Source organism: Gossypium hirsutum, chromosome D10 (genome assembly GCF_007990345.1).
Source record: "Gossypium hirsutum isolate 1008001.06 chromosome D10, Gossypium_hirsutum_v2.1, whole genome shotgun sequence".
NCBI lineage: Eukaryota > Viridiplantae > Streptophyta > Magnoliopsida > Malvales > Malvaceae > Gossypium > Gossypium hirsutum.
Window position 1 is genome coordinate 7,128,191 of NC_053446.1, and position 16,322 is coordinate 7,144,512.

The window sequence follows — 16,322 nt, forward strand, 5'->3', positions numbered from 1 at the left end:
TGAATTTGTGTTGAAATATATTATATGATGTGATGAAATGATGAATTAGTGATGAGATTAAAGTACGATATGTGGTTATGGTGTTTACTAATTCAATGTTACCTTATTAACATACTCAAATACCGTCAAAATAGCTGGCATGCCCTAGATAGAAAAACCATTGCTTCCAGGCCATCCGGGATAGTAGAATGTATATATAGTGAGAACTATCGTTTTTAAGCTATTCAGGATGGTAGAATATTTAGATATTGAATGTCATTATTGTTGGGTCACCCAGGATGGTAGGATATGTAAATTGTGATAACCATTGTTATTGGGCCACCCGAGATGGTAAAATATAAGAATAATGAAAGCCATCATTATTGGGTTGTCTGGGATAATAATTTATTGAATAGTTCAAACCATCATTGTCGGGCCACACGGGATGGTATAATGAGTCTTGATAATAAAAGTCATCGTTGTCGGGTAACTTGGGATGACAAGAGTAGTATAGAAGTTATAGAATGTTGATAAATTGGTACACTGTGCTTATATGTGTTTGTTAAGATAGATAAGATATGTAAAGTACTATATGTATCAGTTGAAAATGAGCCCCAAGGGTTGAATGAATACGAATGAGTCGATAGACTCTAAGAAATGATTGAATGGTGGGTTAAACGATATATTGGTGTTAAATGAGAATGGAATTGAATGTATTGAAATTGGAATTGGTTTAAATATAGGTTGTTGATAAGTGACTTGAATTGATTTTACTATTATTATAGTATGCTCAAATGTGAAAGTGTTAATAGAATTATTTGGCATCATAGAACATGTTTTGAATAGTCATTAATATTATATACCTTGTGACAATTTACTAATGATTATATTATTTTATTTTAAGTCATGGAATTACCACTGAGCATTTTTGCTCAGCGTATGATTTGTTTCTTCGTGTGCAGGTATAGTTGATTTCCAAGAGTTCAAGTAGTATATCCAACATCCAGCAAGCGATCCCTAACTCAACAAAGTTTGTGTAATTTTGTTTTGTTTTAAGTATAACATGTACCTAGGTCAATTCGGTTTTGTACAATACATGTTCAAGTCATATTAGGACTTAGTTTGAAGAGTTAGAAATGGCTAATGGTTGAATTGTATAGATGATATTGGCAATTTGTAGCTTTATATGAGAAGTTGAATCACTTGTGTGCATACTCCATAGTTTATTTCCTTTTGGTAATGTTTGAAGTTGCAAAGTTCTCAAATGTAAAAATTTAATACCTATGAATTACAAATGGTCCTATGAATGGTGAAACATGTTGGAAATGTAGGTTTGAAATGGAATTTTGGCTGATACTATAAATGCTAATGTTTTTGGGATGTTTTAGGTCGTTGCAAATAGATGCCAAAACCTAACCATTTGAAATAGTATCTCACGTTGCGACGTCAAACAGTTGTCGTCGCGACGAGATCAGGCCACCATACCATGACGTGACATCAAGTATGGGTCGTTGCAATGAGGATAAGTTAATATATTGTGCCATGGAAAGAAACCCTCGATGTCGCAACGTCAACCTGTAATTTTGAAAATATTACAGTTTAGTCCTAATTAGACCTCAGGTTAGCAATAGAGCTTTCGTAAGCTTGTATAAGACCCAAAAATGATTACTTATTGTTGTATATACAGGTTTTACTTATATTTGAATGTTTAATATTATTATTCAGATTTTGATTTGTTTGTAGTTGCTCCAGAAACAAATGTGACACCTTATAGCTTGGGCTCGTCTATCGGATTGAATATGGGGTGTTCCAGAAATCGCATTTTCTCACATCGACAAAATTTGGTTTGTTACTGATTGGTTTAAATTAAGAAATTTAATCCCTTGGATTATGGAGAACTAAACAAATTGAATTGAAGATACAATTGAAGAATGAATCTCCAATAGTCCACTTTACATTAACCTTTATTAATTTATTGTATTTTGCTATTTTATAGCTAAGGGATTGAATTGTAATTTATCTCCAGTATCTTAGCAAGTCTCAAAAACTTCTATATACTGAGAGACTTTTATTTCTGTACTAAGTATTAAGAGCACCTTATGGTTTATTAAGGAACGCATTTTGTGAGTACAATTGAAAGTAAACAATTTGTGTTTACAACTAACTTCTCAAAGGAAGAACATAAAGGTGAGTGTTTTAGGTTTTTAAGATACAAAAAGTTATGTTGGTATACTAGGTGAATGGTAAAATTGGTTCACTTGTTGTATTAGAGATTAAAAATAGTGAAAGTATTCACTGAGCTAGGCTTCACATGTTGGAGAAAATTCGGTTTGAAAACAGTTTTCTTATATAGTAGAAAATTTAAAATTTAAAAACTGAGTCGGTTTGTGATATTTATAGTAATAAAACCTTTACCAAAATCATACGTGTTTTCAGCTAGCCAGATTCTTGTCGTTTCCAACTTTCAATCGAACGACCTTCTTCGCTATTCTCATACCACAAACTAGTTTGAGTATGGGCTCGGACGAATTCTAATCAAACACATAACCAAAAATTATTTACTTTACTTTCAACAGGAAAGAAAGACACTCTCCAATAGAAACTGATAGAATTATTATTCCAAAAAACAGAATTTATACTTAGAAAATAAATTCTCACTATTTTCAGGCGGAATAACAATATCTCAAATTTGTATAAAACTTATTGTGTATTTAGCCCTACCGGTTCTATCTATTTATAGGGAGAAGAAGTGAAACCCTTATTGAATTAGTAGAAGCCTATTTAATAGAAAAACAACTTCCTAGTTGAACTAGAAGAGAAGGGGCTAATAGGGTGTGCTTCCCCTTATATGTATTATGATGGGGTTTAGGCCTATTTTATCTTAAGTCCAATTATAAGTGTTTTCTGTACTTTTAACCCAACACTTAATAATACAATCCAACCCAATACATGTTTTTGTTTTCTATTTTCCAAAATAAAAATTATAAATTAATTTAAATTATTTAATTAATTTCCCAATTAAATAATTTTCTCAACTCGATTTTGATTTAGTTAAAATCATGACAACTTTACTGTAAAAAAATTATGAGAAAATATATTTAATTTTCCACATTCAATAAATTCACTATGACAATTAATTTAATTCTATTTTCAAACTTTAATTAATTAATTAATAATTTGAACAATCATAAATTAATTCTCAGGTCATTTCGATACTTAGTGAGAAAATCATATTCATTTCTGAGTGTTTCTCATTTCTCTAAATTTACCATTACTGTCCATTTCTCTTCATTTGATTTAGCATGCAATTCATTTCTGGTTTCAAGGAGCTAGTGGATGGGCCGATTAGACATATGTGATTAGGGCTCAAATAATTTATAATCAAGTTCCAACTTTTCGCCTATTAATTATAAACTCATTTAGTCATGAAGTCATTTCACTATAGTATCGTGACCGAGCACTCCGTAATGACATACCATTATGAAAGCTACTCGATCAATGCTCGTCCAATTACCTTGTAATAAGTGTGCTACCCTCATAGGATATCTTTAATCTCTTTGGGATAAATCTGAATATGATCTTATTTTATTTCATGGTAATCATTACATCTTTCTTCATGAAAAAATAATTTCTACCAACTAGTAATTAAGTTATTCATCACAAAGACGAACAACTCGTGTGTACGTTTACTTTTCATTTATCATGCAATTCCAATGAGAAGATATCATTTACCCATGTCTTGGGCTATGAATTCCACTATTGTGAATGATGCTACATATTGCAAAATTCGTATACTCAATGCACCAACTTTTGATTCCTTATTCATTTGAACTCAAGTTTTTACTTACATCAAAGTATACGAGTCACGCATACATAGTCCATCATCCACTCAGGATTAAAGTATGTCACAAGTGAATAAATCCATAAATAGATTCAGGATCTATTTTACTTGGGTTCGGTCAGATGTACTGTCAATCCAGTCAGTCACATCTATATCTCTATCTTTTGGGAGTCATTCGCTCCGATGTCTAATACAAAATTTAACTTGATAGATGACATATTAGTCCTTCAAGTGGTTTGCTCATTTCCAATTAGACTAAGGACATGTTTAGGATCGTCTACAAGTATAAGTTGTCTTTCCATATTACGATCTGACCACTCAATATTGCTTAGTATTAGTTTAAACATTAGACAACCAGTGAGCTAACATTTGCTTCTATTTTGCTTTACATGCAAAAGTCACGTGAGGAAAATATGCAAAGGATATTAATGTAATTCATGAATAATTTATTAACCAATCTGGTCGAAAAAATTACAAGTGTACATAAACGAAAATAATACACATAAGGTACCAGATTCAACACCACAGATGTAGGAAAAAAATTACGTAAACAATCTTTTGAGTCATTTGTTTACTCTATTTTTTATTTGTTCATCGCTATGGCACATTAAGTAGCCACTGTATCCAAGAACTTCCATTCATACACTAAAGTTTCTAATAAATAAGTATATGTTCAATTCAGTAATTGGTATAAAAGGTTTACACTTAACGTAGTTGGTGGAGTTTCCTGGTGTTGTTGATTGCTAGATATGGAAGGATATTCAACTATTCACTCCTCTATGTTAGACAGTGGCAATTATTCCTATTGGAAGGCAAGACGCAAGCTTACATCAAGTTTACCAATGAAAAGGCATGGTGTTTTATTCTCACTAGATAGTAAGCACCTATGATTGAAACTGAAACCAGAAGAATTCTTTTTGGACCACTAATAAGGAACGTCTAGCTAAAGCAAACTCTAAGGCATTATATGTTATTTTTTGTAGTGTTGATCAGCAAGAGTTTAAGAGGGTCTCAAACTGCATTATTGTTAAAGAAGTATGAGATATACTTCAAACAACCCATAAAGGAATCAACATAGTCAAGCAATCCAAGATGCAGATGTTGACAACCAAATTCGAGAACATAGGAATGCAGGATTCAAAAACTATTGGTGAATTCTATGTTAACCTCTATGATATATCAAAGTAGTCGTTTGCTCTTGGAGAAGAGTATTGTAACACCAAACTTGTTAATAATGTGTTGAGATCTTTTCCTAAAATATTTGTTATTGAAGTCACAGCCACTAAAGAAGCCAAAAACCACGAAATTCTGAAGATTGATGAACTAATAGAGACCCTTTCAGATTTTTGAAATGAATCATGATAAAGCCAAACGAAGAAGAACAAAGGTAAAAGGAGTATTGTGTGGCAAATGAAGTGCCCACTATCGATTCCACTATGATTAAGGAACTTCATGAACAAATTGTTTTGCTCACTTAGAACTTCAATAAAGCTTTCAAGAAGAAATCTAAAAGATTCAAGAAGATGGAGGCTGCCAAAAGCACTCATAAAAACAAATCCAAAGAAGTGGTTATCAAAGAGGAAGTTGAGAAAGAGAAGAAGAAAGGAATCTATTGTCATGAGTGTCATAGATTTGGACATACCCAAGCTGAGTGTGCTAACACATTGGAGAAAAAAAAAGAAATCGTTATGTGTGACTTGGAGAGATGATGGCTTTACCAACTTAGAATCTAATGAAGATCATTTCAACAACTATGTGACATTCTCAACAAAGGTCATTATAGGTTCAGATGATGACCAATGTTTTCAAAGTTGGACTGGTGGTCGAACTGGTTAGACCAACAATTCCCAATTCAACTGGTTCGACCAGTTCGTAGATTAAAAAAAAGAAAATTCTAAAAAAATATATAAAGAAAATTTTGGATATTTGATAAAGGAATGTATTAAAATAGAAAATAATAAAATAGAACAAAGAAGTAATTAGATTATGAACTTCTAATTTTCATTCCAACGTAACAGTTTACACGAACATATGTGCTTAAATAAGCTGAAAAATAATAATAAACAATTACAACTTGGAAAGTCTTGGAAATTGTACATTACAACTTGCCTCTCTATTGGCTAATTTTAGTTTAATCATCAGCCAAAACATCTCATCAAAAATTATCATTGTTTCAGTGCAAATTGGCAGCTTGTAGAGTAAGGGCTTGCATCTATAAGATCGCCTAACATAGCTCGCACTATCGGAGACTTTGAAGCTTTAATAAGCTCACACTATTAGAGAGCTTACAATCTTGATGAGCTCGAGTCTTGGTGAGCTTACAGTCCTGGGTAAGCTCACAAATTTGTAGAGCTCACACATTTGAGGAGCTTGTAGTTTTGGTAAGCTCGCAGATATAGTGAGCTTGCAGTTTTGTAGGAACTCGTAGTTGTGCAAACTGGGTTCACCAATGCATGGATGGCCATTTCACAGCACTCCTCATTGGCCTCCATATTGCGAACCCCAATATTATAATGTAGTTTCTTAAACTTCATCTTCCCAAGAGGTTTTGTTAGAGTATCAACAAGTTTGCATCTTTGCCTACTCGCAGGCTTGTACTTCGATGAGCTTGTATTTTTATGACCTCGCACTTTTGAAACACAAATTTCATTCAGCTTGTAGCTTGCACTTTTCATAGCTCGCACATCTATCAACTCGCACTTTTGTTGAGTTCACAACTTGCATTTTGGTGAGCTCGTAAGCTCATACTTCATGTTGTTGCTTGCTACTGCATGATTGGCCAACTTGTAACACTATTTTTTTGACCATTTTGCAGCAAACACCAAAGTTGTTTTCTCTTGCAACTTTTTCAAAATTGCAGGCTCTAATACTGCTAAGTCACATTTGTGATAAGTTTCAACAATAGGCCTAATGCTTTTAATAGGAAAATGATCAAAGCCTTCATCTTTATCTTTATCTTCAACTTTAGTCATCTTTTCAACCGATTTTGACTTCCACACTTGACTAAATGACTTATAGTTTATATGTCTCTGTCTTTTGTGACAACTATATGATTCATCCATTAAATTGGTATAGGCTTTCAAAGCCATAAAGTTCCAATCCAGCACAAAGTTTCTATTATTCATTGAGACTGTCATAACTTCATGTCCTAATGAATCAAATATAGTGCAGTATTTATCTTTGGAAACAATAGTGATTTCTTCTCAATAAATTGACCAATGAAGTCATGTGGTTTGTGCAACCACTATCAACAAACCAGCTCTTTCCTTCTTTGTTGAATGGTTCACATGGTGCCACGAACTGGGCTTCGCAAGAGGTAGTGAGCTTGGCTTTGCAGGAGGCAGCGAACATCAATTCTTTTAGATTTGTTTTTGCTGTCTGTGCTGGAGCATTTTGTTTTTGTGTGTGCCATTTGTTCTTGCACACTCTCTCCTCATAGCCAAACTGCTTGCAATTTCTACATTGAGCATTAGGCCTGAACCAACACACTCTCTCAGGATGACCCAATTTCTTACAATACGAGTATAGTGGATAATTTTTCTTTCCACTGTTTCTCTAACTCTTCTATCTTTTCTCTATACAGTCCTTCGTTTCTTCATTACTTGAGGAGCTCGAGCCTTCTCTATTTTTGTCTTGAAAGGCTCCCTCAACATGCCCCTATTCTCTACTTGCCCTTCTTTGTTCTTAAGCATACAAAGCATTGATTACTTCAAAGAGTAAGATGGTTGAAAAATCCCTTGAATCTTCTAGTGAAGATATATTTGATTCATATCTAACAGGAAGTGTAGTAACCACATTCTCAACTACTCTACTATCCATAAACTGGTCCCTAATAGTCTTATCTAGTTCACCACTGCCATGGTTCGATCTAAATATTGCTTTACAATCTTAGCTTCCTTCATCTTGAGATTTTCAAAATCTCGTCTGAAATTGATCATCTGCTACTACCTTATCTTCTGTGAACCTTAGAACTCCTCCTTGAGCTTATCCTAAGCTTATTTAGGAGAGCCACAGGTCATGATCCTTGTAAAGATCACGTCTGAAACACTGTTTTTTAGGCAAGACGTTACTTTATGTTTTTTGGCACATTCCTAGCTATCTTGTCTCATTTGAGCAAGTGTAGGATTTGGTCTTAACATTGGTGGTTCTATTTCAGCATTTACAACCAAAGATCAAAGAGTTGAAGATAATTTTTCATTTTTACTACCTAAATATGGTAGTTTTCTCCTGTGAAAATAAGGGGTAGGGTGGTGTAAAGCTTGCTGAAGATAGTTTTATGAAAAAAAGACCCTCAAAGATAAGAGGCTCTAAATACCAATTGTTGGATATTGGATGAAGGAATGTATTGAGATAGAAAACAATAAGACAGAACAACGAAGTATCATATTATAAACTTCTAATTTTCATTCCAACATAACAGTTTACATGAACATCTATGCTTAAATAAGATGAAAATAATAATAAACAATTACAACTTGGCAAGTCTTGAAACTTGTACAATACAGCTTGTCTCTCTATTGGCTGACTTTAGTCTAATCATCAACCAAAACATCTCATAAAAAAATTATCATTGTTTCAGTGCAAGTTGGTAACTTGTAGAGTAAGGGCTCGCATTTATAAATTCCCCTAACATAGCTCGTACTACCGGATACTTAGCAGCTTTAATGAGCTCGCACTATTGGAGAGCTCATAGTCTTGGTGAGCTCAGAATTTTGGGTGAGCTCACACATTTGGTGAGCTCGTAGTCTTGGTAAGCTCACAGATATGGTGAGCTCACAAATTTGGGTTAGCTTGCAATTTTGTAGGAGCTTGCAATTGGGTGAACTTGATTCATCAATGCATGGATGGCCACTTAGCAGCAAGAAATATAAAAACCTTAAAAAACATAGAGAATAAGAAGGAAATCAAAAGGGAATTAATGCATATGAGGTCAATCACATGCCTATCTCATTATTTCTTTGCTTAATTTCTTCTCATTTCCTTATTTTATTACTAACAGAGTATACCTATCAAATATACTCTCACAATTCCTTTAAAAAGTTTTTAGCCATTTGTGTCATTTATCAACCCTATTCTTTGTTTGATCCATTATTCCCCATTTTTGTTCTTTGTTTGAATTAATTCCTTTTTTATCACCTCTACGGAAATGGTTGCAACTTTAAATGGTGACGCCGACAACAGGGACGAGAGAAGCAAAAGAAACAACAAACTTGCTAAGAAGCAATGGGGGTTGAACGACAATGAGTAAAAGATTGGGGATTTTCTGCCTTTTTTTTCTATAAAAATAACCCTAAAAAATTAAGTAATTACGTAACAGTGAAAGTTGGTGGAGCCACCACCAACATGCCACGTCAGCAACCGGACAAAAAAATCAATTTTTTGGTGGAGCCATGTAGAAATAGGCCACCTGTATAAATTCTAGGGAAATACTGTAATTTTTGAAAAATGGCAGGGCTTTGAAAAAATATTCCTATTTCTAGTGGAGCTAAATAATTTGGCGCCACCAGTTTCCAATGCTAGCCACGGTCATTTCTTTTAATTTCATTTGTGTCTCTTTTTTTGTTTAATATTGCTCATTTCTTTTAATTTGATTTGTGTCTCTTTTTTTATTATTATTTTTAAAAATTTTAAATATATATTTTTTTGGTGGAGCCATTCTAAATAACACCACTAGTTCATTTCAAGACTTTTTTTTAATATGTTTTTTTATATTTAAAATTTTTTAAAAATATTATTTTATTTGGTAGTGCCATTCTAAAGGGCACAACCACTTTATTACCAGTGTAATTTCTTTTTTAAATCTATTTTTTTAATCTAAAAATTTAAAAATTGATATTTTATTTTGGTGGAGCCATTCTTTATAGCTCCACCACTTAGTTCTTCAACATATATAGATATATGGAGGCGTTTTTGCAAGAGTTGAATTGGAAGAGAAGAAAAGAGAGAAATTGTTTTGTTTAGTAAGAGAATTCAAAAATTTTGTTGAAGATGAATAACATGGTGATTTTGGTGTACGTTCTTTTTTATGGTGAAATAAATCCTTTCTCATTTTTTTTCCAAACAACTCAACCCCACTTTCTTTTCTTTTTTTTCTCATTTTTTTGAACTTTCTTTATTTTTTGGTCCTTCGTTTTTTATTTCTATTAAAAATGTCCCTTATCAATCTTTCTTTAAAAATATCCCTTTAATTTTCTTGATTTCACATTACATAAATGATTTACATGAAAATTATATTTCACAAAATAACTATCAATTTACATAATTCAAAAAATGTATTTTACAAAATATAATTTTACATTTCAAACATTCTAAATACTTTCACTTAACTTACAATATATAATTTTACAACACGAACAACTTTCTCAATACTAAAAAAAATTAAACAATTTTGTTCAAAATCGACATCATTCTATCTTAGAAATTGAAAAATAAATTGTTTAACCGCAATAAGAGCGACTTTCTCGGTGCTATTAAATTGTAGCCTGAATACTACTGATATTGATGATCTCACCCGTGCGGTTCGATTTGGGATTCCTTATAACCTTCAAACATCCCATTGACCTAGGAAATCCCAAATAATCCACTCGTAGGTTGCATAACCAATTTGAACCCGTTATCGTCCTACCACAACCAAAGGAAACACTTCCATAACCAATTTGAACCCGTTACTAAATAAATAATTGGCATCCGAAAATAACCATTAAATTTACCGATGTCGAAGCTCCATCGGATTATCGTTAAACAAAGCATACATTTAAATTAAAAAAACATAAATACATAATAAAAAAACGCTTCTTATATATCTCTCATTCATCCTCTAACACAATATAAGTAATTTTTTTCCTTCAACTCAAATTGATCTGCCATTGAGGGTTATATATACCAATTTGGTCATGCGAAAGAGAATGGCTCTACTAAAAAAATATTATTTTTAAAAAATTTTAAATTAAAAAACATATTTAAAAAAGTCTTGAAATGTACTGGTGGTGCCATTTAGAATGGTTCCACCAAAAATAATATAGATTTAAAATTTTAAAAAACAAATAATAATTTTTTTTAAAAAAAGGACATTGCAAAAAGGTTTAAAAAAGACACTGACGCGACATTGGAAATTGGTGGCGCCAAATTATTTGCCTCCACCAGAAAAAATGAATATTTTTTAAAATCCCCCCAATTTTTTAGAAATTGCAGTATTTCCTTGATATTTATACAAGTGGCGCCATTCTACATAGCTCCACCAAAAAAAATATTTTTTTATCTCGGTTACTGACGTGGCACATTGGTGGCGCCAAACTCTTTGGCTCTACCAACTCTTATTGTAGATTTTAGGTCATTTACGTAATTAATCAATTTTTTAGGTTATTTTTATAAAAAAGCCGGATTTTATTTTTTTTAGGTTTAAGGTTACTCGACAATCAACAGTGGGTAGGGTTGTTATTTTATTTTTATTTTTTTCATTTGATTTTTTTTATTTTAGGTTGGGATAAATAATGTTTGGGCCGATTTTAGCATTGGGCTTATTTATTGGTTTTTTTTTATTTGCCTCAAACTAGTTTATCCCAAATATAGAAAAATCGGTTCAATTGGTTTTTACTGATTTTTTGAGTCTTTAATTCATAGTTTTTATCTATTCTTTTTTTTATTCACGGTTTGAACAATTATTTAAGATTATTTGGATTGATGTACCGACCGGTTTGCTGTCCGTCTGATCTGATCAATTGATCTGGTCCAATTTCAATATCAATGATAACACTAATGTTGACTCTGAAGAGAAGTTCTTGCAGACATATAAGACCAAGCTTAGAAAAATGGGAGCAAGTTCATGATGTGAATGCCAAGCTGTTGAAGGAAAACATTCCTCTAAAGGAGGAAAATGCATAACTGATCAAATAGGTTGAAGCCAAGAACCTTGCTTGTAGAAGAGTTAATTAACTTGGAAAAAACTCAGAGGGAATTACATGAAACCAAGTTGATGCTCAAAAATTTCAATTCTTATAGCGAAAAGTGGGATGAAATTCTTACTGCTGGCAGAAAAGATCGAAGAAACAAAGGTATTGGCTATGTGGATAAAGGGAAGACAGTCATGTGAAGTCCAACTGTGTTTGTGAAAGCAAAAAATTGTGTTAATCCAGGCAAATGTTATACCAAACCTGTATTGGTGAAGACTAACAAGAAGGTAATGACTGACACATAACAATTTGCCATTATTACAGTGTACCTGGCCATATTAGATTCGATGCTTCAAAATGCTACATGATATGAAAGTGTTAAAAGAAAATATTAGTATAAAGATTGTTAAGATTGTTAGTCTATTATCAAATCTGTTAATTAGTTTGATATGAAGTTGGTTAGGAGCAGTTACTCTCACATGAGTATATAAACATCATCAATGTATTCACACAAATAGATAAGGAATAATAATAAAAAATTACTCTGTAGATTCATCCTTCTCTCTATCAATATGTTCATGAATTTTTTATAGTATCTAACATGGTATTAATCGCCTAACCTCCTGGTGCCTTCGTCTGCTGCCACTCCATGGCTAATTCACAAGATTCCACGTCCGTTGATCATTCTACTCTGTCTTTTTCCAGCTCGAGATTGATCCAAGCTTTTCCTTGTCACGACACAGTGAAATTAGATAAGAAGAATTTTGTGCAATGGCAGTAACATATCAAATTGATCACAGAAGGACATGAGCTGCAATGTTTTTTAGAAGGTACATTACCTGCTCCGCCTAGATTCGTGGCGTCTCTAGATGGTGCTCTGACTCTAAATCTCTACTATTAGGTCATCTTTATTATCTTCTTTTACAGCCGCTAAAACAGCGTGTGACATCTGGAGCATTGCAAATCAGTTGTTTGCTGCCTCCACCGGTGCTAAAATCTCACGGATCAAGCATGAATTGCACTCCCTTAAGAAAGGTACATTGACTGTTACTGAATACATAGCCAAGGTTCAGAATACATGTGCTCTACTTGAGGCTTTTGGATCTATCATTTCGAAGGCCGAAACGGTAGAAGTGATTCTCGCTGGTCTTTCATCGAAGTTCGATACGGTGTTGACTCTCGCATCATTTTAGTCGAAGACACTCCCGTTTCAAAAATTGGTTGATGAGATGATGGAGTTCGAGAGTCGCCAAACACAAGCGGTGCAAGATGTGCGATGCATGTGAACTTGGATGAAGCCTTTCCGGTCGTGGTGGTGACCGAGTCTAATTTACGTGCTGAGCGTGATGGTCGCTCCTCTTCTGGCTCACGTGGGCATGGTTTTCATCCTCGGATGCAGTGCTAAATATGTGGCCAATACGGCCATCTCGCACAATGTTGTTTCTATCGGTTCAACCGTGACTACAGTGGTCTGAGTGAACCAACTCTGGCGTGATTTCCTTCTATTCACACTAGCCAAAGCTTGCCCAATGACTTTTTTGGCCGATTGACTACCTTCGGTGGACCTGGACAGTATATGGAGACCGCTCCGACGCACTACCCTAGTGATTCTTCATGGGAAGGGTGGCCGCCATTTTCAACATCTGGCTATCACCTTTCAAATTTTAGGAACCCTAATTACTTTGCATCTTCTAAATCTGATGGAATGGGGCATGTGGCTGATGTTATTGCTTGGTCTAATGCTGGCCCACATGATACGAGCCAAGGAGGTGACACTCAAAGGGTTGTTTTTCCTAGTGGTCCAATTACTCGAAGCAAGGCACGACAATTAAAATTAAAGATGAATGCTTTTGTCCAAGACTTTCTTGCTACAAATTTAATTCATCATGTTCGTGACATTGACAAATACGAGAATGCAATTCACTGGACCAATCTTGGAATAGTGAAAGCCCATAAATTGGTGGATTAATCTTTTATGTATATTATTATTATTTACTTAGTTCTCATTGGTTGGGACACATCATTTATGAGTTAAGTAATTTTATTGGTTAGGTTATTATTTATTTATTTTCTTAGATAATTTTAAAGAGTTTTATTAGGATTCAATTACTCTTTAAAGAGTTTTTATTATGATTCAATTACTCTTGAAAGAGTTTTATTAGGATTCAATTACTCTTGTAATTTGCCTATAAATAGGCTTGTTTTCTACACATTGAGGGAGATAAGAATAAAAAAAGAAGAGTATTTGTTTTCTTTCAAATTTGTGTGAGGCAAATTTTTTGGGAGTAGAGTGATTCTTCTCTTGCTATTTAGTTTGGAGTTTGTTACTTTCGAGGGTATTTCGGAGTTGCAAATATTCAAATTTCTTTCCCGTTCATCGGTGTTTCTAGAGGTTCTTCTTCTAGGGGTTTCGTAGGGAGCCGCTCAATCATTGGCGTTTTTGGTTACAAGTTAACCAAGGGTTCCATAGGGCAAATCTATCATTTTTATTATTTATTTATTTATTATTATTTTAACTAATTTTATTTATTCTCGTTTTATTTCTAATTTGTGTTTCTCTTGTGTCTAGATCCGGGATTTCGCATCACCACATGTGATGTATGGCCCATATGTCAAACCATAAATTTAGAGTGATTGGGGCCGTGTTTTTGGGCGCGATCTGGGGCGCAGTTTAGGGCACCCTTTTGGGTGTGACGTGGGCCAAAAACAATTTGGGTCGTCTGCTAGGGTGCCTAGGCCACCTAATCTAAGCTATAATTTTGGGTTGCATAATTCTAGTAGACTGCATAGTGGGCAGGCCAATGCTGGTCCAAATTTTGGACAAAATTCCTCTGAGCCCAATGACAATTATGTGGGTTTTAACAATTCTATGCGAAATAATGGTCTCGAAGTTCTGTGGTGGACTAAACCACATGCTCGAGTGTTTGATTTTGACTCCTCACAATGTGTTGGGCTACCCCGAATTCTTAACTTTCATGTGTCTAACTTTTCAGCTGCCACATAGTATGACTCCAATTTTGATAACACCAATTCATATGTTCCTGTGCCGGTAGGGACCTCGTCCTAGTATCCAGATTTAAGGGTCACTCATCATGTTTGTTAGAATGCTTCTAGTTTAAATGAGTCCACTCCATATTCAGGTACTTCTTCTTTGTTAATGGGAAATGGGACTCTCGCTAAAATCTCATCTATTGGAAATACAGTTCTGCCTATAACAAAGAAGTTATTACATTTGTCTCATTTTTTGTGCGTGCTAAGCATCCGGAAAAATCTTATGTTTGTCTCTCAGTTTGCTACTGACAATAATGTATTTTTTTTAATTTCGTCCATCTTATTGTGTTATTAAGGACATCCAAACATAATAAAATTTGCTGCGGAGCCAAGTTCGTGATGGTCTTTATTAGTTTTCGATCGGTCCTTCAGTTCCATCCGATTCCAGTTCTGTTATTCACAACACCGAGATTTAATATTGTTCCTCCGATGATGATATTTTTACTCTGTGGCATAAAAGACTTGGTCGTCCTTCTACTACAATTGTTAAACTTATTCTTGATAAGTGTCGAATTGCTTCAAATAAAAAATGTCTTGATAATATTTGTATTGTCTGTTAGAAAGGGAAATTACATAAATTTCCATTTTCACATTCTACTACAGAATATATGAAATTGTTTGAATAGGTTGTTTCTGATGTGTAGGGGCCGACTCCTGTTACCTGTGGGGGTAACCTGTATTATGTTTCGTTTGTAAACATGTTTAGTCGATTTACCTGGGTTTATTTGATTAAATGTAAATCTCAAGTACTTGATTGTTTTCTTCAATTTTAGAAAATGGTCGTCACACAGTTTGGGAAAAGTATTAAAAAAGTTTAAAGTGATTGGGGCGGTGAGTTTCGTGTCTTTACATCAGTTCTAACTAGTCACGGGATTCTTCATCATCTTTCTTGTCCATGTACTTCAGAACAAAATGGGGCTGCTGAGCGTAAACACAAGCACATTGTGGAAACTGGCCTTACAATTTTGGCCCAAGTCAATCTACCTATGAATTATTAGGGATATGCATTCTACAGTGCTATTCATCTTATCAATCGTCTGCCCACTTCGGTCCTGAAAGGTCAATCTCCGTATCAAAATCTTTATGGTCGTAAGCCTACGTATTATCACTTAAGGGTGTTTGGTTGTTGTTGCTTTCCGTATTTACGTCCTTTTGTGCAACACAAACTGGATTTTCATTCACAGCCATGTACGTTTTTGAGGTATAGCTCTCAACATAAAGGCTATCATTGTCTCATACCAGATGGTAAGGTTGTTATTTCTCGTCATGTTGTGTTTGATGAACGTCAATTCTTGTTAGTCCTCTTCCAGTACTCCCACATATGTTCCTGTTGTTCGACCCTCTTTTGTCCGACCCATAACAGAACCCAGCAGCTCCACTGTCTCGCCACCAGCTGTACCTCTACCTCTTGCTCCAAGTTACAATTTTGATCGGTCTGTTTCAGTTGAGTTACCAGCTATATGCCATCCCAGTCAATCAGTTTCAGTTGATTCGTCAACTAAATTCGAGATTAATCTAAAGAACATTATCTTCCAATTCCGTCCGCAGAAGCTAGTTCGGTC